Source organism: Hibiscus syriacus, unplaced genomic scaffold (genome assembly GCF_006381635.1).
Source record: "Hibiscus syriacus cultivar Baekdansim isolate YM2019G1 unplaced genomic scaffold, ASM638163v2 tig00111812_pilon, whole genome shotgun sequence".
Taxonomy (NCBI): domain Eukaryota; kingdom Viridiplantae; phylum Streptophyta; class Magnoliopsida; order Malvales; family Malvaceae; genus Hibiscus; species Hibiscus syriacus.
In genome coordinates, this window is record NW_024063187.1 from 1,694,894 (window position 1) to 1,715,921 (window position 21,028).

At 35.6% G+C, this 21,028-nt stretch overlaps 1 pseudogene; it reads right to left on the minus strand.

Moving 5' to 3' along the window:
* Window positions 1-11,014: 11,014 nt before the first annotated feature.
* On the minus strand, window positions 11,015-20,513 carry LOC120171140 (annotated as a pseudogene).
* Between the last annotated feature and the right edge of the window lie 515 nt (window positions 20,514-21,028).

A 21,028-nucleotide genomic window follows, 5' to 3' on the forward strand; every position in this document is an offset into this window, starting at 1 on the left:
TCTTACCAATAAAGAAAAGCTGCTATATTAAAAGTTCTGAATATATATATATATATATATATGTATGGATAAAACCCCGCTCAATTTGAAAATTCTAAATTTCTCGATTTGATTCGATTTGAAAAAATTAAAATATTCAACTCTACTCGACATTAGAAAAATCAACTTAAATGACTCAGCTCGTAAATTATAAACTCGAATCACTAAAAATTTCAAATAAACTTAAAGTTATTATAAAATAAAACTCGAATAACTCAAAATTTTTATTAATTAATAGATTGATTTCACGTTTGAATCAAGTCTCTCAACTCTGCATGATATATGTATATCGCATGTAAAAAACATGAAAAAAATATGTATATCGTGTATGGTTATAAAAAACCGTTTAAAATGAAACAAATTAGTATCGTAATGTTATAAACATTTACAATTAAATCTAAATGTAAATTCAAACAAATCAACTCGACTCGATTGAGAATTGAGCTAGATTGACACTAATGTTTGGACTGTTAAACCGAACAAAACTCTCCTTCTATGTGTTAGAATCAACAAGCACGGACGCCATTTCATTCAACGTGAAGAGCTCTCAATTAGCTGTTATGACAGCAACAAACGATCTATATCTTACTGGTGAGGCATTCAAGAAAGTGGCAATTCATTCAAAGTGTGATATTGGCGCCGTCAAAGCATCACAAATTTCTTCCATCTGTGAAATATATAACCGCATGCTGGTTGTTTTTTTTCTCCTGCTGGATTTGTATAATCTAAACTAATGTTCAAATCATCGCAGTTCCTGGTGCCCCCTTTTCAATGTAAGATTTAAGATTGTTTCATTTTTTTCCCACTTAGGGTATTTCTGCCGTACGAACGACTTTAATATACGGTTAAGGAAAGACGCTACCGGAAATGTTATTATTTTTTTTAACATTTTGGTAAAATTCCTAATATTAACATTTCCAGTAAAAAAAATAATGTTTTAGATAGCGTTTTACCGGATATGTTAAACATTTCCAATAAAGCGTTTAATAATAACATTTCCGGTAAAAATAATAATGTTTTAGGTGATTTTTACCGGAAATGTTAAAAAATAATATTTATGGTAACATTTTTCCTTAGCTACCGCACAAGAGACTTTCCCACCTACTTTTCCTTCTCATTTGGTAACCTTAAACTTATCTTTTTGAAATCAACCATGTCCTGCACTTCAGTCCTATGATTTATAAACAACGTTCATGTCAAATGCTAGCTGTGGCATGACTCCCATTTTGTACTCATCATGGAGATCTCAAATAAAACTAGTTCCCGACAAAAATGTCGGAATTTAAACAGTTGCTTATAAATTTATATATTAACATTTGTTTTCACTTTTAGTCCTTACTAGGACTACTGTGCTTAGTTATTTGGACTTTACAATGATGGATTTCAAGTTTTTTTAATAGTTTAACGTGATTACAATGTAATATTTATGTAGAATTTTTTTAATATATCAGTAATACACATAACACGTTCATATTCTCTTAGAAATACTAACATTATAAAACAAACATAGAAAGAGAAAATAACCCATTTTAAGAATCTAATGGGTGCTGCTCATGTTGTTTCAATCACCTTACAATAAGTTCTTGTTATATTTTGATCTAAATTATAATTGGTGATTAAGTTGAATTTTATTTTAATTCTAGTGGTTAAAGGTTACTTGATAATTAGGTTTATTTAATACAGTAAATATTTGTTTTAGGTAAGAATTCTTATTCCATAAGAATTTTTGGTCACCAAGAATTTTATTTTATAAATAGAGATTATGTCTTTGCCTTTATAGTAATGTGAGGGAGAATTAATTTGGAGAGATGTAATTATTTTTTGGATCTCTACAACTTTTGGAGCTTATGTTGCAAAAATAGTTTTGTAAAGGTGTTGGAAGAGTGTTTTGGGATATACCGAGTTTTGGGATACATACGATATTGTGTATTTGTACTCTTCGTGTTCTTTACGTTTATAGTGGATTATTATTTATATCACCGGTGGGGGGTAGACATGGTTGAACCACGTTAAATCTCGTCTCTTGGGCATGTCTTATTTTATGTTGATATCGCTTGGATTATTTTTCACTCTCAAATTCCTAACAAGTGATATTAGAGCTATGATTTAGGCAGTGAGTTTTGAAGGAATTTTTTGTTGCAGATTTTGTTAGCGATTTTAAAGACATGAAAGATGAATTTACTGCAATGAGTTTTTAGTTGCAGAGGAGTAATTCTTGATTGATCGAGTGATACTTTAATGGATTTTGCTTAAGAATTAAAGTTGTTGAAGACTTGACAACGATACTTCAATGGATATGCAGCTTACATAAAGATTGAAGTTTTGAAGACATAAAGACTATTTTTTGATGAAATTTAGGTCAAAGGGGAAATTTGTTATATTTTGATCTAAATTATAATTGGTGATTAAGTTGAATTTTATTATAATTCTAATGGATAAAGATTACTTGGTGTTGACGAAAATGGGTAAAGAAAACAAAAGAACACGAGAATTTTACGAGGTTCGGCAATGTGCTTACGTCCTCGGTGCCTAGGCGGCGCTAGAAGTTTTATTCAATGATATTTTAGGTCTAGGTTACATCTCTATTTATAATAGAAAATGCTGGTACATAATTACAAAATCAACCTTGTACCGTACCGCGGGGCTGCGCCCCCGCACCCCCAACCCACATAATTAGTAACCCCACAACGAGACTTTCTTTGTAAGGACAGTTGATGTTCGCTTCGCTCACTCCGCTCCATCTCCTGTCCTCTTTACTGGTATATTTATGAGCCATACCTAACAAATCTCCACCTTGGCGAATATCCTGCCCCTTGGAAACTTCAATGTGGGTTGGGTTACCTTGCTTCTTTAACAACTCGAAACATTCAACAAGTCCAAGCAATGCTTGAACTTGTCTGTCGTAACTGGCTTGGTGAACATATCAGCGACATTCTCATCAGTATGTACCTTCTGAAACAAAACCTCTCCAGATGCAACCAACTCTCTGATCTTGTGGAACCTTACATCAATATGTTTAGTTCTAGCACGATACACCTGATTCTTAGCCAAGTGAATAGCACTTTGATTATCACAAAGCAACTGAACTCCACCTTGTTGAACACCCAACTCCTTCACTAAACCAGTAAGCCATAAAGCTTCTTTTGTAGCTTCAGCCGCTGCCATGTACTCAGCTTCAGTTGTAGATAGAGCCACAATAGATTGAACAGTAGACTTCCAACAAATAGGCCCTCCACCAAGAGTAAACACATACCCTGTCGTAGATCTTCTATTATCCAAGTCACCTGCATAGTCTGAATCCACATATCCTACAACCAAAGGATTATCCCGTTGACTCCCAAAAACAATTCCATGTCCCACAGTACCCTTTAAGTACCGAAAGATCCACTTGCCTGCTTCCCAATGTTGCTTACCAGGTTTAGACATATACTTACAAACTTGACTAACAGCATGAGCTAAATCAGGACGAGTACATATCATCGCATACATCAAGCAGCCAACAGCATTAGAATACGGAACCTTTACCATATCTTCAGCTTCCTTATCTGTCTTAGGGCACTGTTCTGATGAGAGCTTAAAGTGATTCGCCAATGGAGCGCTAACTGGTTTCGCGCTGCTCATCGCAAACCTTTCTAGCATTTTCTCAACATAACCCCGTTGAGATAGCTGCAGTTTCATTGAGTCTCTGTCCCTGCAAATTTCCATTCCAAGAATTTTCTTTGCAGCACCTAAATCTTTCATATCAAATTCCTGACTCAATAAAGTTTTCAAACCGATAACATCATCCATGTTCTTCGCAGCAATCAACATATCATCAACATACAATAATAGAAAAATAAAAGAACCATCATTAAGGCTCTTAACATAGACACAACAATCATACTCACATTGGTTGTAGCCAATCTTGATCATATAGGAGTCAAACCGTTTATACCACTGTCTCGGAGACTGTTTCAACCCGTACAAAGATTTCTTCAATCTGCAAACTAAATGCTCGTTTCCAGGTTGAGTGAAACCTTTAGGTTGTCGCATGTAGATCTGCTCCTCTAAATCACCATGCAAAAAAGCAGTTTTAACATCCATCTGCTCTAAATACAAATCCCAACTAGCCACCAATGCAAGTACTGCTCGGATTGAAGTGTGTCTGACCACAGGAGAAAAGATTTCATCATAATCAACTCCTTTCTGCTGTGAAAAACCCTTCGCTACCAAACGAGCCTTGAACTTCTCCCCCTCTTTTTCTGTTACTGCTGGTTTCTTCTTATAGACCCATTTGCAACCAATCGGCTTCTTACCCTCAAGAAGGGGAACTAACTCCCATGTGCGATTGTGATTCAAAGACTCCATCTCCTCAACCATGGATGCCATCCACTTGTCGTTTTCCTGACTAGTAACGGCATCATGAAAAGTAACCGGATCATCACTGCTAATAATAAGTGAAAAAGATACCAAGTCTTCAAAACCCAATCTGTTCGGAGGCTTTATATTCGTCCGTCTCACCCTGTCTATGGCGAGACTATAATCCTACAAATCATCCGTAGTGGAACCACCAGAAGTCGGTTGAGAAGTTTCTGGTTTCTCAACTGGAAACTGCTCGAAATCCACCACTGTTGTGTCTTACTCCTGCTGCAACATGGACTGTTCATCAAAAATGACATCTCTACTAATCACAACTTTCTTCGTAACTGGATCCCAGAACTTGAATCCTTTGACACCTTTCTTGTAACCCAGAAAAATGCACTCCTTCGATTTTGCATCAAGTTTGGATCTCTCATCAGCAGGTACATGCACATAAGCAGGACAACCAAAAATCCGTAAGTTATCAAAACTAACATCATGACCAGTCCATACCTCTTCTGCAACTTTCCCAGCCAGCGATGCCCTTGGCGATATGTTGATAAGGTAACACGCCATGTTAACAGCCTCATCCCAGAAGTGTTTGGGAAGCCCCGCATTCAACTATAAACATCTGGCTCTTTCATTCAACGGCCTGTTCATTCGTTCCGCAACACCATTCTGTTGTGGTGTCTTGCGCACTGTAAAATACCTCTGAATCCCATGCTCCTTATAGAATTGTAGGAACTGTGAATATGTGTACTCCGTACCATTGTCAGACCGCAAACACTTGATTTTTCGTCCTGTTTGGTTTTCTACCTCAGCTTTCCACAGCTTAAACTTCTCAAAAACTTCAGATTTCTGTTTCAAAAAATACACCCAAACTTTCCGTGAAAAATCATCAATAAAAGTAACATAGTACCTAGATCCACCCAAAGACGATGTCGTGGAAGGCCCCCATACATCAGAATGCACATAATCAAGAATCCCTTGAGTTGTGTGTTTCGCAGTCTTAAAACGGACTTTAGTATGTTTACCAAGAACACAATACTTGCAAAAATCGAGCTTACAGCTTTTGACACCATGCAACAAGTTTCTCTTGTGTAATTCTGCCATACCACGTTCACTAAGATGAGCAAGGCGCATATGCCACAATTTTGTCATATCATCACAGGACTCAACAGAGTGAACTCCACCTGCAACGGCACTCCCTAACAATCTGTAGATATTCCCTGCAGTCATCTTGCCTTTCATCACAGTCAATGCTCCTTTAACAATCCGAATGGTTTCCCTATCCTCGTCAGCCTTAGGGATAAAACCATTCTTTTGCAAAGTGCCCAAGAAAATCAAATTCTTCTTCAAGTCTGGGATATGTCGAACACCACTCAACGTCCGAACGGAGCCATCGTGCATCTTAATTCTGACATCACCAATACCAACAATATTGCAACATCGATCATCACCCAAATAAACCGAACCAGAATTAATCGGCCTGTATGTCGAAAACCATTCCCTATTTGGCGTGATGTGATAAGAACATCCAGAATCAAGAATCCAAGCATCCGTCAATTGTGTCGTTGAAATAGAAAGCATATCACCCTCACTGCAATCAGAATTATCATCCTCGACCACGTTCACAGAATTGGATGAGCCATCACGCTTCTCATCAGTCTGCTTTTTCAACTTCGGACAGTCTCGCTTCATATGTCCCGCCTTCTTGCACTTATAACAGTGAATCATCTTCTTATCCCTGGATTTGGATCTGGAATTCCGCTTCCCGGACCCTGCCTTCTCTAGCTTCCGTCCACGATCTCGATTACCCTTGATATATAAACTATCGGCTTGAGAGCTTTCCCCTGCATTCTGCTTCCGCTGGTTGTGAGCCAACAAGGCTGCAGTAATCTACTCAACATTGATAGTCTCTTTCCCATATGTAAGAGTAGTCACCATGTGTTCGTAAGAGGGAGGCAACGAACACAACAGAATCATCGCTCTGTCTTCATCCTCAATTTTCACATCAAGCCGAGCCAGATCAGAAACGATTTGATTGAAGACATTCACGTGTTGCGCCAAATCGTGATCGTCCTGCATCTTCAGCCCATACAGCCGCTACTTCAGATACAGTTTTGTTGTTAAGGATTTGGACATAAACTGACTTTCCAACTTCCTCTAAATTTCGTCTGGAGACGATAGATGCATGATGTGATACATGACCTCGTCCGCCAAGCATAATCGTATGGTTCCTGCCGTTCGCTGCTGCAATTCTTCCCAATCTTCCTCATCCATCGACGCCGGCTTTGTAGGTCGCAAAGCCTTCAAGATCCCTTGCTGCGCCAATAGATCCTTCACCCTCGTTTGCCATAATCCGAAGTTACCCTGACCATCGAATTTTGCGACTTCGAATTTAGCTCCTGACATCTGATACCAATTGTTGACGAAAACGGGTAAAGAAAACAAAAGAACACGAGAATTTTACGAGGTTCGGCAATGTGCTTACGTCCTCGGTGCCTAGGCGGCGCTAGAAGTTTTATTCAATGATATTTTAGGTCTAGGTTACATCTCTATTTATAATAGAAAATACTGGTACATAATTACAAAATCAACCTTGTACCGTACCGCGGGGGCTACGCCCCCGCACCCCCAACCCACATAATTCGTAACCCCACAACGAGACTTTCTTTGTAAAGATAGTTGATGTTCACTCCGCTCCATCTCTTGTCCTCTTTACTGGTATATTTATGAGCCATACCTAACACTTGGTAATTACGTTTATTTAATAAAGTAAATATTTATTTTAGGTAAAAATTCTTATTCCATAGGAATTTTTTGTGATCAAGTATTTGACTCTATAAATAGATATTATTTCATTGCCTTTATAGCAATGTGAGAGATAATTATTTTGGAGAGATGTTATTCTCTTTTAGGATCTCTCCAATTTTTGTGGCTTATGTTTCAAAGATAGTTTTGTAGGGATGTTGAAAGATTATTTTGGGAGTGTTTTGGTACTTATACCGGATTTTGAGATACAAGTGATATAATGTATTTGTACTCTTCATGTTCTCCATGTTTATAATGAATTATTGTTTATCTCACTCGTGGAGTTATGTAAGGTCGAACCATGTTAAATCTCACCTCATGCTCATGTCTTATTAGGTTGATATCGCTATGATTTATTTTCCCTCTCTCGAATTCAAAGTGGAAAAAAATTATTAATATTTACATTTGGGAAAGTAAGAATCCTAGTTTGATTAAAATTAAATAACTTTATTAAAGCAGATTTCTACTCTGTTTAGTTTTCTTTTGTAATCAACTATCTATCCGTATAAATAGATACTAAGGGTAAGGGTTAGATATCAAGTTTTTTTCACCAAAATCATTTTTTATTTTCTTCCTTCATATTAGTGAAATTTTTCTCCTATGCCCATGATTTTTCTCTTTTGGGTTTTCCACGTAAAGCTTGGCTTCTTTTTTTTTTATCGTGTTTATTTGTTTGCCAATAATCGTCTGATATTATAACAAATTGATATCAAATCTTCGAGTTCAAGATTATAGAAACAATGAAGTATGATATTCTGTTGTTGGATCAAAATACCAGGTTCTCAATATGGCAGGTGAAGATTCAAGATGTTATTGTACTGTTAGATCTCGACAATGCAATAGAAGAATTTAATGAGAAGAATATAACATAATAGATGATTGAGAAAATGTGTATGGATTGTAAAACCTTTTTCTTAGATTTGTTTACACTTATCAAACCAAATTTTGCAAGATATGTTGAAAGAAAAAAGTTGCTTATTTGTGGGCGAAATTGGAGCAACTATGTATGCAAAAATCGTTGACCAACAAGTTTCTCTTAAAGCAATATCTTTATTCCCTGAAATTGATAGAATGTTTGTCTCTTGAAGTGCACCTAATTTTATTCAAAGAAAATATCTCTGATCTAGAGATTAACCTCTTGTGTTCACTACCTCTTTCCTACTCATCTTTTAGAGACACAATTCTATATAGTCATGAAACACTCACTCTTGAAGAGGTGTAGAATGGTATGCGCTCATTTGACAAGATGAAACATCTTGTATTTGGTTCTGAGCCCCAGGTAGAGGGTATCATGGTGCATGGATGGACTAGTTAAAACTGTGGAAGAAAAGACGAGCGTTCTTATGGTAATAAAGGAAAGAGTAGATCAAAATTTTCCAATCGAGGAAAAACTTATCACTTTTTTAAAAAATAAATATCATGTTAAAACAAAGTGTTACAAGTTACAAAATAAAATCAAAAGAGAAGACGAAGAGCAAAACTCTGGAAAATCTGGTAAGCCCGGTGTAGTAGAAGAGTGCGATGACGGGGAACTCCTAGTTGCGGCTAATGATAACTCTATAACAAGTGATGAGTTAACACTTGACTCTAGAAGCAGTTTTCATATGTGTCCCAATCGTGACTGGTTTGCAACTTATAAAGTTGTATCTACATGTGATATATTTGTGGGAAATAATATCCCTTGTAAAGTCGCATGTATTGGCGCAATCAAGATTAAGATGTTTGATGGGATTGCTCAAACAGTTGATAATATGATACATGTTCCATATTTGAGCAGAAATCTAATTTCGTTAGGTATCCTAGATTCAAAAGGATACAAATTCTCCAATGAAGGCGGAGCTATGAAAATTTGTAAAAGTTCTCTTGTTGTGATGAAATGGCAGATAAAGACTGCCAAGTTATATGTTATACATGATTCATCAATTGTGGATAATATAGCTTATGTTTCCTTCTTCATGTCAAATAACGTTGCCGCTGGTAAAAATGTATTGACTAAATTAAGCAAAAGATTTTTTTTGAACAAGATAATCGTGGGAAGAACAATTACATGAAGCAAAAAAAAGTTTATTTTGTGGACATAATGAATTCGAAGATAGAATTATCATTAATGATCACGATCATGTTGTGCATGATATTGCTCGTGATGATATACTTGTGAGCAAATTTGACCCTTATGATAACCATGTCGATGTGAATACTTAATTCAAGCTTAAAAAAAGCTTGGATTCTATCGGTGTCCATTACTAAAGATTACCCCTTTGAGGGGGTGTTGTGGAAGAGGTGGAGAACTTGTTTGTTGAAGTAAAGAATTATTTTTGTTGAGTTTGAGTGTCTGGTAAAAACGTCTTGACTAAATTAAGCAAAAGAATTTTTTTGAACAAGATAATCATGGAAAGAACGATTACATTAAGTAGAAAAGAGTTTAATTTCGTGGACATAATGAATTCGAAGATAGAATTATCATTAATGATCATGATCATGTTGTGCATGATATTTCTCGTGATGATATATTTGTGAGCAAAGTTGATCCTTATGATAACCATGTCGATGTAAAGACTTAATTCAAGCTTAGAAAAAGCTTGGATTCTATCGGTGTCCATTACTAAAGATTACCCCTTTGAGGGGGTGTTGTGGAAGAGGTGGAGAACTTGTTTGTTGAAATGAAGAATTGTTTTTTGTTGAGTTTGAGTCTCATCGAATTTGGGTGTTTTGTCTTGAATCTTTCGTACTTTCAAAATTCACATCAAGGTGGATATTTAATAGATTTTGACTTGAATTCAAAGTGATACAAAATAATTAATATTTAAATTTTAGAAAGTAAGAATGCTAATTTGATTAAAGTAGAGAACTTTATTAAAGTATATTTCTACTCTATTTAGTTTTCCTTTGTAATCGAGTATCTATCCCTATAAATAGATATTAAGGGGCATTTGGTTTGTGGAAAAGAACATTACCAAGGGAAATAATCTTTTACGGAATTGCATTATCACGTTTGGTTCACGAAAAATATTATTACCAGGGAGTAATCTTTTTCCAATAGTAGTATTTTTTGGTTAAAATGGTGAAAATGTCATTACCTCCAAATTCTTTAAGTATTAGACAATTCCCACCATTTTGGACAAGAATACTCCTAGATTAATGAATTCTTTTTATAATGATCATTTTCAATTCTTTTTTTTACTTTACTTAAAATAATAAATATAATAATAATATACAAAGAGTTTAATTTGGTAAAATATTAATAAATTTGAGTATTTAAAATTATTTTATATTTTTAATATTCAATATATTAATTATTTATAATTCAAGAGGTAAAAATAATATGATTGTAAAAATATAATTATTTAAAATCATTTCTAACTTTAAGTTATTAAAAAATAAATTTTATATATTGGAAAATAACATCTTTGTCCACTCGAGATCATAATATTATTTTTTCATATTATATTATATAAATAAATATGATGCTTATGAAAATTATTTAAAAACATAAATTTACTGTACTAATTATATATTATATATATATTTTTTAAAAGTTAGATAGTATAACAATTAAAATATTTCTATGAACTTTCATTGAAGTATTTATAATTTAATAAGGTAATATAACATTCTCATAGTAATATTATATTGGATAATGTTATTCTCAAAGGTAATCTTACATTCCGTTAACTAAACACCCCCTAAGAGTAATGTTAAATATCAAGTTTTTCTTTCACCAAAATCCTCTTGTATTTTCTTACTTCGTATTAGTAAAATTCCTCTCCTCTGCCCGTAGTTTTTTCACGTAAATTTTGATACTCTTTGTTTTTTTTTATCTTGTTTATTTATTTGTCGATAATCGTTCCAATATTATAACAGTTCTATATGACTGCCATGAAGGAGAAGTCGATCCTCTCGAAGAAATATGCCCAAACAAGTTTAGTTTATCGATTTTCTTTGAGAAAGATGTCATAAATTGATGAGAATGGGACTTCACCATATCCCTCCTCATGCAAACATGATCTTTCTCTAGATCATTGAATCTCATCCACATCATAGTCAGCTTGAGTTTAAGCTCCCCGTTTTCTCGCCTCAAAGATGCATAGTTGTCTCTTGGGGACATTGTTGCACTGACAGCATCGCTGATTATTCTCTAAGAATGGTGATTCACTGTCAGGATACGAATAGCACAAGGCAGTTGGTAGCATTAATTACTCGAAATAAAGAACTTGAACTATTGATTGAACAGAAAATTGTTTGTTTTGTGCTGCATGTGCGTCGACTTCTTCTAACAGCTTTTGGAAATCGATTAGTTTATATAGCTTATTCTTGTCTCCATCCGATAAATCCTGATGAGTCTGAAAATGGATTCATTACATAGGCAGTAGCATGTAATGGTTATTGAAATCATCATACATTGTTGGTAAAATAGACTGCAAAACCACACCGTTAGCACTGACAGGAAAGATAAACAGTAATTGAAAAAGAACAGATTGGTAAACCGTGCCGTGGTATAACCACTGCCTTAGAAACGAATTCGCCACGATGTGTGTAATCGCTGCAGTAGGCAGACCGTCCCCCGAGGTTAACACGGTCGCTCTGAATTTCGTACGCCCGAAACTGGAGTGGATTGCTGATGGTATTGCACTTCTCATCGGAAAACACACAGAGAGAACTTTAGAAAATACTTGGAGAGCGAATTATGAAATGTTGAGAAGCTGAATATAGCTCTCTATTTATAGGCTAGAAATAGGGTTAAAATCATCCATAAAATTTCAGGATTAAATCTCCTCTTTGTAACAGCTAAAACGTCTAGATGAACTTGACTCAGAAATAGTCCAGGTTCATCTAAACGTTTTAGCTATTACAAAGAAGAGATTTAATCTTGAAATTTTATGAACGATTTTAACCCTATTTCTAGCCTATAAGTAGAGAGCTATATTCAGCTTCTCAACTCACTCTCAACATTTCAGAATTCACTCTCCAAGTGTTTTCTAAATTTCTCTCTGTGTTCTTTCCGATCAGAAGTGCAATACCATCAGCAGTCCACTCCAGTTTTGGGTGTATGAAATTTGGAGCGACTGTGTTAACCTCGGGGGACGGTCCGCCTACTGCAGCGATTACACACATCGGGGCGAATTCATTTCTAAGGTAGTGGTTATACCACGGCACGATTTACCAAACTATTCTTTTTCAATTACTGTTTATCTTTCCTGGTAGTGCTAAAGGTGTGGTTTTGTAGTCTATTTTACCAACAATTTAGAAACGAATTCAAATATACTACAATTATGTCAACACCTTTGAGCAAACTGATACCCGATCTTTCCAAGCTCGATGCACTTGATGGAAAGAATTATAAAAGGTGGTCCCAAAGAATCTTGATATTCTTCGAGCAACTTGATCTTGACTACGTGTTGCTCAAGCCACCACCTACCATGCCGCCAACCCTAGCTACTAGTAATGATGCTGATGCGATCCTCAATGATGATGCCCTAGCAATTACCGCTGTTGCACTCGCTACCTACGAGAAGTACGAGAAAGACAACAAAACAATGCGAAGAAATCTGCTCTGTCACATGTCAAATAAATTATTTGATATGTTCCTTAGAGAAAGGAGTGCCAAGGCAATATGGAATACTCTCGATAAAAAGTATGGTGCGGACGATGCTGGCATCAAGAAGTACGTTGTCGGCGAATGGCTCAAATTTCAGATGACTGATAACAAGCTGATAATGGATCAAGTCCATGACTATGAGAACCTAGTCGCTGACAACATCGCCGAAGGGATGCAAATGTGTGAGGTGCTGCAAGCCAATGTTCTCATTGAGAAGCTGCCCAAGTCCTGGTTTGACTACCGTAACTCTCTTAAGCATAAGAAGAGATAAATTTCTCTTGAAGAGCTCGTGGGCCATATGAAGATTGAAGAAGTCAACCGTTTAAAAGATAAGCTTACTAATTATATGAGTAATTTATCTTTTAGAGCTAACTTGGTTGAGTCTAAATTTAATAAGATCATGAAACGTGGGAATCAAGACAAGAAGGCGAAACCTCAGAAGGCTACCAACTTCAAGAATTCAGGAAAGGCCAAACCTGAATGAAAGACGCTTAAGTGCTATGTCTACGGTTTACCCGGCCACAAAGCTTACCAATGCCAACACCGCTAAGACCACTAGAATGAAAACAAGCCACAGATACACGTTGTAGAAGAAGATGATGAGATCATTGCTGCGGTGGTCTCAGAAGTCCATCTAGTGGAAAACAATTCAGAATGGGTTGTTGACACTGGCGCTTCAAAGCATTTCTGTGCAAGGAAGGAGTTTTTCACCGAATTCGAGGATGGGAACGTAGGTGAACGTGTGTACATGGGGAACTCTAGCAGCTCTGAAGTGCTAGGCGAAGGCAAGGTTTTACTCAATCTGACCTCTGGTAAAACTCTGGCTTTAAATAATGTTCTGTATGTACCTTTCTTGCGTAGAAATTTGATAAGTGGTGGGCTTCTGAATAAGGCATGAATTAAGTTTGTTTTTTAGGTAGATAAACTTGTACTTTCCCGAAATGGTGATTATGTTGGGAAAGGGTTTTTAAGCAATGGTTTATTTGTCATAGAAACTCAATTTAATGAAAATAAAGCTACCACTTCTGCTTATATTGTTGAATCCATTGATATGTGGCATGCTAGATTAGGAAACGTGAATATTCATTCTTTAAAGAAATTAATAAATATGAATGTTCTGCCTAAACTAGACACAACTAGCTTTAACAAATGTGAGATTTGTGTAGAAACTAAGCATACTAGACCTCACTTTAAAACTGTTTCTAATAGAAAGACTTAGTTGTTAGAACTTATTCATACTGATCTAGCAGATTTTAGAAACACTGAAAGTAAAGGAGGAAAACATTACTACATAACTTTTGTAGATGATTATTCAAGATATATAAAAGTTTATCTCATAAGGACTAAAGATGAAGCTGAAAGCTTCTTTCTTATTTATAAGGCAGAAGTTGAAAATCAGTTAGATAGGAGAATTAAACGGGTTAGATATGATAGAGGTGATGAATATGGATCTAATTTCTTAAAAGATATTTGTGAAAAGAATGACATAATTCATGAAACTTCAGCCCCTATTTTCCTCAACAGAATGGTATAGCCGAAAAGAAAAATAGAAATTTAAAAGAGATGATGAATTCTTTACTAATAAGTTCAGGGTTATCTGATAACATGTGGAGGGAAGCCATTCTATCGTCAACTCATATCTTGAACCGAGTTCCTCATAAGAAATTAGATTATACCCCATATGAATTGTGGAAAGGATACGCTCCTAATTTACAATACCTGAAAGTGTGGGGGTGTCTGGCTAAAGTGGGTTTGCCAGACTTTAAAAGTCCACCATCAGACCTAAAACTGTTGATGCAGTGTTTATAGGGTATGCTACGAATAGTGTTGCATACAGATTCATGCTTTTACAAGATTATTCTATTTGTGAGTCAAGGGATGCTATTTTTTTTTAAAATACTTTTCCTTTAAAGGAACCAAGAATAAATATTGAAACACAAATAGAATATATTCCATCGACTTCGTCTAGTAATCCTACTAGGTTTTCTGAACAAATTGATTTTGAGCCTAGAAGAAGTAAAAGGCAAAGAGTTAAAACCTCTTTTGGACCAGACTTCATTACTTCCTTTATTTCTGAGATAAATGATTTAGACTCCATTTCAGATCCTATAGCTCAAATTTTTCTGTTAGATGAGGATCCTAAAACTTTTGAAGAAGATATAAGATCTATCGATGCTAGTTTTTGGAAAAAAGTTGTTAATGATGAACTAGAATCGATAATGTCTAATCATACTTGGGAATTAGTTGACTTGCCTAAGGGATTCAAATAAATCTCCAACAAATGGGTCTTCCGGAAGAAACTAAGGCCAGATGGTTCGATTCAGCGGTACAAGGCAAGGTTAGTCGTCAAAGGGTTCACTCAAAGGTTTGGTTTAGACTACTTCAATACATACTCTCCCGTTACAAAAATCTCAACGATTCGTGCATTATTTGCACTAGCCTATATTCATAAGTTATAGATACATCAAATGGATGTTAAGACTGCTTTCTTGAATGGAGATCTAGATGAGGAGATTTACATAGAGCAACCACTAGGTTTTGAAGCACCTAGTATGGAAGAAAAAGTCTGTAGACTAAAAAAGTCACTCTATGGACTTAAGCGGGCTCCTAAACAGTGGTATGAGAAATTTCATAAAACTATTCTTATTTTTGGTTTTGTTATGAATGGTTTGGATGCTTGTGAGTATTCGAAGATGTTTGACACTGAATGTGTTATCATAAGTCTTTATGTTGATGACATGTTGTTTTTTAGTTCTAACATTGAGTCCATTAACAAAGTTAAAAATTTCTTGTCCACTAAGTTTGAGATGAAAGATTTGGGAGAAGTAGATGTAATCTTAGGAGTCAAAGTTACCAAAACTGAGAAGAGATTTTCTTTATGTCAAGCACATTATATAGAGAAAGTGCTAAAGAAATTTGACAGTTTTAATGTCGTCCATGCTTGAACTCCTTATGACCCTAGCATACATCTAATTAAGAATAAAGGAAGTAGTGTTTCCCAAATTGAATATGCTAAATTAATTGGGAGCTTAATATTCTTAATGAACTATACTCGGCCTGATATTGCTTATGTTGTGAGTAGACTGAGTATATATACTCATAATCCGAGTAGTGAGCACTGGATTGCTCTTAAACGCTTACTAAAGTATCTTAAGGGTACTTTGGATTGGAAACTTAAGTTTGTTGGCTTTCCTGCGGTACTAGAAGGATATTGTGATGCCAACTGGATTTCTGATAATGATGAGGTAAGCTCTACGAGCGGGTATGTTTTTACTTTGGGTGGAGCAACAATCTCGTGGAAATCATCAAAGCAGACTTGTATTGCTCATTCTACCATGGAGTCAGAGTTTATAGCTATTGAACTAGCTGGGCAAGAAGTCGAGTGGCTCAGAAGCTTGTTAGCAGATATTCCTTTGTGGGGAAGACCGACTCCTCCAGTTTCATTATTGTGTGATTCACATGCTGCGATATGTGTGACTAAGAACCAAGCTTACAATGGTAAGAAAAGACACATTTGCATAAGGCATGAATCAGTTAGACACTTAATAAAGAATGAAGTGCTCTCTTTAGAGTATGTGAAGTCGGAAAGGAACCTAGCAGATCCGCTTACCAATGGGTTAAGTCAGAAGCTGGTTCTAGATTCGTCGAGGGGGATGGGTCTCAAGCCCATTGGTTGAGGAATTCATGGTGGATACCCAACTTAGTTATCTAAGTTCCATGTGGTCAAACGAAACCATGGAAAGACTCATAGTGCACATTCCTACTTCCTATCCCTATGACGAATAATGTGCATGCCCATGATGAGCTTAAGTGCTCTTAATAAATTCGTAGCCCAGGCTTTGGGTAGTCTTAGTGAGAAAACTTGATGAATTTACCGATTTTGGCTGAATATCTATTCTTAATAAGTTCATAACCCAATTTGAGTGGGTATTCCTAAGTGAGAAGGAAATAATGAACTTACCAACAGAAAGGTTGAGTTTGTTAAACTCTTAATAAATTCAAATACAAGTATTTGGTTGGTTCTAGTGAGAAGGACTTAATGAGGTTGAATATTTATTCTTAATGACTTCTTAGCCCAGAGTTTGGGTGGTTCATTTATAATGAACTTGAAGAAACTCACCATACTCTTTGTGAGGTTAAGCTTTTATAAAAGCTCTTAATTATTTCATATTCCTGTTAAGGGTGGTTTATATCGAGATAAACTTGATGAAATAACCTATGTAAGTGAGAAGGGTTAGCCGCCTTCTATGAAAAATGTTGGGCCATTTTTCTAGCACAGTTACTAGAATCCTGAGGTAAGATGGCCAAATATATACTTTTATATATATATATATATCTAACATCGAGGACTCAGGTGGATGAAGGGGTTAGTTGTGTGTTATGAGTTTACCCCCAAGTTAGAAAGTTCCAGACTAGTTTCACTTATCTAAGAGAATGATTGCTCATTATCACTATGTACTAGTTCCATATACGTTCACCAGTGCTTAAGTAATCTCGCTATTGCTCTTCTGGAAAGTTTGTTTTCGAGTTTTAGAAGAATTATTTCGTATTAGTGGGGGAATGTTGGTAATGCTCAATCCCACATAGTATTGGAAATATTATTGGGAATGGGTATTTATGGTTTGGATTTCCCACTTCCTTGTTGAGTGAAAGAGAACAAGGGGGACTCTCGCGCACCACCGCTGCCGCCGTCCGTCTCATCTCGGCTCGTGGTCGTGGTCATGGTCGTGGTCATGGTCATGGTAATACGTGTCTTTGACACGTCCGCACGAATACTATTTTTTTAGAGAAAATTCTTGAGGAATTTCTCTTTGAAAGAAACAAATGAAAAAATGTGAAAGATTTCAACTGATATTTATAGGCTACTGAGGACTGTTTAAATTTAAATGATAACAGCTAGTTTATGAGAGTTATCAGAAATTAAACAAATTTTCCTAAATTAAATAAAAAACGTTAAGATGTATCTGGACTGATTTCCAGTTTTGTACAAAGGGGACAAGCTGTTAATATTAGGAGTTACAGGAGTTATTTGATTTAATTCCAGGGGTTACATGATATAATTTCGGGAGTTATAACAGCTGAATAATGATGCAATGAACCTGGACCATTTCTGAGTCAGGTTCATCTAGACGTTTCAGCTGTTACAAAGAAGAGATTTAATCCTGAAATTTTATGGACAATTTTAACCCTATTTCTATCCTATAAATAGAGAGCTATATTCAGCTTCTCAACTCATTCTCAACATTTCAGAATTCACTCTCCAAGTGTTTTCTAAAGTTCTCTCTGTGTGCTTTCCGATCAGAAGTGCAATACCATCAGCAGTCCACTCTAATTTCATGTGTACGAAATTCGAAGCGACTGTGTTAACCTCGGGGGACGGTCCGCCTGCTGCAGCGATTACACACATCGGGGCGAATTCGTTTCTAAGGCAGTGGTTATACCACGACACGATTTACCAATCTATTTTTTTTCAATTACTGTTTATCTTTCATGTCAATGCTAACGGTGTGGTTTTGCAGTCTATTTTGCCAACATACATACTTTCAGGTAAATATCGATAACTCAATATCGACCTTGTCGATAGTCCATGCATGTTCCGGTAACGTCTCCACAATTCCCATGAATTTCGTAGGCTTGAGGTTTGCATCCGGAGCGATTTCGACCAAGTTATTATCTACTAATATTGCAACTTTAAACAATACAATTTGGGATGGTGATCGAGAACTATTGGATTTGAAAACCCATGCATCATCCTCTATATCTTCTTTACTATCATCTTACTGTGAAAGGTTTACCAATATACTTTGAACTGTATTGACATTGAATAAGATATTGTCTCCTTCATGTTGAAAATACGGGATTAAAACGTCGTCAAGGGTTGCAATATCCAACTACGATCCGATCCTCCGCTCTAAATCAAGCCAACATGAAACAGAGAAATCGAGCATGATTGCACTTCTGAGAAGTCTGAATAGGAAACTGATAGGCACTGTAAGTTTCTCAACAGGTAAAAGGCCGATAAACTGCATTTCTTTGTTAATTCTTTTTGTGCAAAATTATCGAGGGATGCACCGATGCTTCCGGGATGAATGTCGTGATATTTCATAACAGTAACGAGTCTTTCGTACAAATCAATCCGAATAACAGAAAGACCTTCTATCCACCGGTCTCCTTCACATTTTGCTCGCCTGCTCCTATTAAGTATGTCTGAACTGCTATACTTTAATCAGGAGAAGCTCAACGCGATCTGCTCCACTCAAGCCTTCAAGGTGATCGCGTCGATGCAACAGCTAGTGATTTTCAACTCACCTGCAAGGGGAAGCAGGCTCTTACATTGCTGTAAAACTTCAACACATATCTCCGGGTACTTGCAGATGATGCTTTCAAGATGCTCTTTGGTATGATAGCCGAGATTATCTTCCTCGGTCATTTTGAGGTAATTGGAAACATAATAGAGATGAGCCACATTGAAAGATGTAACCTCAAAGTTAATTCCATGACAGAAATTCACAGCCAATTCGAATGACTCAACACCTCCAGGTATGTGACAAGCTCCACTCTTAACGTGTCGGAATCCCTCTGGATCCGTCCACATCAAGAAATAAGAGGAAATTGCACCCGCACACATATCATAACAGTATGGAAATTGAAATCAAAACTCCATTGCAAACTTAAATACTAAATCATTTGACAACTTATCAATCGTTTGTAAATCAGAACTCCATTGCAAAGTTAAATACTAAATCCTTTGGCAATTTAATATCCATGGTCATGGAAATTGAAATTGAAATTGAGAATTAGGGTTTTAAGGATTAAGGATTTGGATATTGGGGATTTTAGAGATTTAGGAGATTGGGTGACGGTAAGGGTGTCGATTGATCACTGGATGGACAGCGACTGGTGGGTGACTGTTCGATGGTGACGCTGGTGGCCGGAGATGATCGACCAGGGTTGGTAATGGGTGTTGTAATGAGAGATTTTAATTTTTTAGAATTTCTTTTTTGTAATTTCAATAAAATATTTGGGTTTTTAAAATAAATTAAGTTTTTTCAATTTTTTCTTTTTTAAAATAATATTTTTATTATTAAAAAAATTTAAAAATGAAAAAATATAATGGTAGGTCTAAAAGTGTAACGGAGAAAACGTAAGGCATCTCTTGTTAGCAAAACAATTCTTTAGGAACCAAACCGTATTTTGAGATATAGTTTACGCACTAAAAAAGTGTATTAAGCCTAGAAATATTAACCAACTATATATAAAGAAAGGGGTAAATTACTCTTTTAGTACCTAAACTATCAATTTTGATCCGTTTTAGTACCTAAACTTCTAATTTTTTAAAATCATACCTAAAATTTAGTTTTTGTTTCATTTTAGTACCCTCTTCAAAATTTAACGGAAAGTTTTGAATTTTTTTTGGAAGTTTAGGTACTAAAACAAATCAAAATTGATAGTTTAGGTACTAAACACTTTAAGTTTTTAATAGTGGATACTAAAATGAAATAAAAACTAAACATTAGGTATCATTTAAAAAAAATAAAAGTTTAGATATAAAACATAACAAAACGGATAGTTTAGATACTAAATGCATAGTTTACCCTAAAGAAAATTAAGTGAAGAAATTAATGCAACAAATTACCTTGTGTAGAGCAAATGTGACTGCATTTACTTCTATTGTGATATCACTTAGGACATCTCGAAAAATCCAACAATTAAGATAAGTAATACTTAGAAAACATAAATAGATTTAATAAAAAAAAGAGAAAACATAAATAGACTGAAGATAGAAGCGTTAGATAATCTTGCCATAGCAAAGATCTTGACATAAAAAAAACGACCATGCTGCAATCGGTCAAACCACTGGGAAGAAAGAACAACAAAAAGCGGGAACAGAAAGGAGTTGTAATATTTGGACATATTTGTGCATGCTTTTCCTGTTTCTCAAAAAGAAAATAGTTACAAACATTTTCAAAAGTATTCAAACTTTAGGTATAAATTATGATTTGGGTATTGATTTACAATGCCATGAGAGCAATCAAGTTAGGAGAATTCCATGATAGCCGCACAGTTTGTTGTTTTGGGATCAGGCATATATATTAGTGTTAATATGTTTGGTTTTACAAATATTGAGTTATGCATACTTTTTTTTAACAACCAGAACAGATTTAGAGTATCTGCAGCACTAAGCTGCTTATCAACATGAATCAATGAAACCACCTGGATCGGTGGATCAGCAAAGAGGAC